At 38.9% G+C, this 2,174-nt stretch overlaps 1 long non-coding RNA gene across 1 annotated transcript; it reads left to right on the top strand.

The window, feature by feature from the left end:
• The first annotated feature begins 361 nt into the window (after positions 1-361).
• On the top strand, positions 362-1,631 carry LOC124595206. The gene is made up of 2 exons (XR_006978185.1): positions 362-545; positions 634-1,631. It is a non-coding gene; the product is annotated as an uncharacterized LOC124595206 (long non-coding RNA).
• The last annotated feature ends 543 nt before the right edge of the window (positions 1,632-2,174 follow it).

Here is a 2,174-nt window from a genome sequence, read left to right as displayed (position 1 = left end):
CTTTTTTCGCTTTACATTTCCAGTTGAAATCAGAAAACAATTAAAAGCCGTAGGCCATTGTTTGTTTTACACATGCCCATATAGCCTCTTTCACTTTTTCGTAAATAAGAATTTAACCGTTCTGTCTATAGCGTCTTGGGTCCAAAACTGCGACCGGCCCTGAGTTTGCGCTTCTTTCTTTATACAGAGCTTTAATTAACCGATGTTGGGAGAAAAAATGTGTCGTTACAAACTTAAGGCGACTTCAGCTTTGGTAGTTTGGCTAAATATGTCGCCACTTGAGTGAAACCGCAGGAATTTAGGTGTTACCAAATGCAACTTCTGTGACACCGTAGCGGTTGGTCATCAAATGGCGCCATTTTTGTTGCTTTATTCTGTCTTCTCTGCATTTATATTTGTTCCGTGCGTAATATCTTACATGTTGATTAACCTTGGATAAACACGAAGTGTTTGTATGACAGTTGACAGTACTGTGAGTAGAGTTGGAGATGATAGTGTTGGTCGTATTTAGTTGTTCAGCAGAAGTTTGGTGATTGATAATACATGTAATGTTATTACGATGATGCACAGCACTCAATTCGTTCTTATAATTTATGCTCTTCTATATTACTTTGAAAGTGTGTGATATTTCAGACCGTCTCGTCATGGCAGACAGCGAGGAAAAAGCACTGATGCTAATGTCAGAAGCGGAGAAGAAATCGAAATCAGCTAAAGGATTTTTGGGGACTTTAATGGGAGGGAACGATAGCACAGATGAAGCCATCGACTATTATGAAAGGGCAGGAAATTTATTCAAAATGAATAAAAATTGGGACAGTGCCGCAGACGCCTATCTTCAGGCTGCGAAACTACAGAAAAGGGTAGGTAGACAGCACGACGCAGTGATGAATAAAGTTACAGCCGCTAACTGCTTCAAGAAAACGAATCCGCAAGAGGCTGTACATTGCTTGTTGGAAGTTGTCGAGTTCTACAAAGAGACTGGGAAGTTTGTTATGGCTGCCAAACAACACCAAGCGTTAGCAGAATTGTATGAGAAACAGCTCTTGAACTGGCAGCAAACCGTACATCATTATCAAGAAGCGGCCGATATGTTTTCTGCAGAAAATAGCACAGCCTCGGCGACCAAATGTCTATTGAAGGTAGCAGAATATTCTCTTCAACAGGAAAACTACACGAAGGCTATTCAGATTTATGAGGATGTTGCTGAAGCTGCCCTTCGTAGCGCCTTGCTGAAATATAGTGCCACTGATTATTTCTTCAGGGCAGCATTATGTCATTTTTGTGTTGACACACTGAACGCACATAACGCCTTGATGCGATATGCAGATATGCATCCAGCATTCGAAGAATCGAGAGAATATAAGTTGCTGAAAACTCTGATTCAGCACGCAGAAAATGAAGATGTTGACGCTTTTTCGGAGGCAATCATTAGTTACAATTCAGTATACCGAATGGATGAATCTTACATGAAAATCCTTGAAAAGATAAAAAGCCACATTGATAGTGTTGATCTTCGATAAGCAGGATATTTGACGTTCCTTTGCAGTATTTTATCGCTCGTTGTGAAGAGTTGTGACAAAAATTGTAGATTATTTAGAGAACAGTCATTATTAAAGAATTCTGTGCTGTGATATTACTGTCCCCTGTCTCATTATTAATGTAAGATAATGTTTGTTAGCGTATACTGTTTCACCAAACAGTATGCAGTTATGTGAAAATTGCTTTCGTAGCTATGAAGAACTTTGTTGTCAAGTGTGACATAATATGTCCACAAATGTCAGAGTTCATAGGTGCATTGAACCAGATCTGATAATTAAAGTTCCTTATAGGCTACTTAGAAATATACTTTTTTATTGTCGTAATATTAGGCAGTAAGTATGGATTTAGATTACTTCTGTTATTTGTTGCACTCTTATGGCATGATCATTTGTGTTACTGTAGTTCCCGGTACTCAGATGATCACAGTTGTGAATAGATTGCTACGGCTGTAACTTGTTACACTAACTGTAGCCTAATGGTGGGGGTTCTTATGTTTCTTCTACAGCTGTAGTGTAGAATAATGCATTTTATGGCTTCATACGAATCAGGGCAGCTTCAATATTTTGGTCATTCTTTTACTAAAGTTTTCACTGTAATCTGACACAAGAAATTGAAGATTACAAGGGGGGGGGGGG

This window comes from Schistocerca americana, chromosome 2, assembly GCF_021461395.2.
Source record: "Schistocerca americana isolate TAMUIC-IGC-003095 chromosome 2, iqSchAmer2.1, whole genome shotgun sequence".
NCBI classification, from domain to species: Eukaryota; Metazoa; Arthropoda; class Insecta; order Orthoptera; family Acrididae; genus Schistocerca; species Schistocerca americana.
Note: the sequence above shows the minus strand (reverse complement) of the source record. Positions and strands in the feature narration are given on the sequence as shown.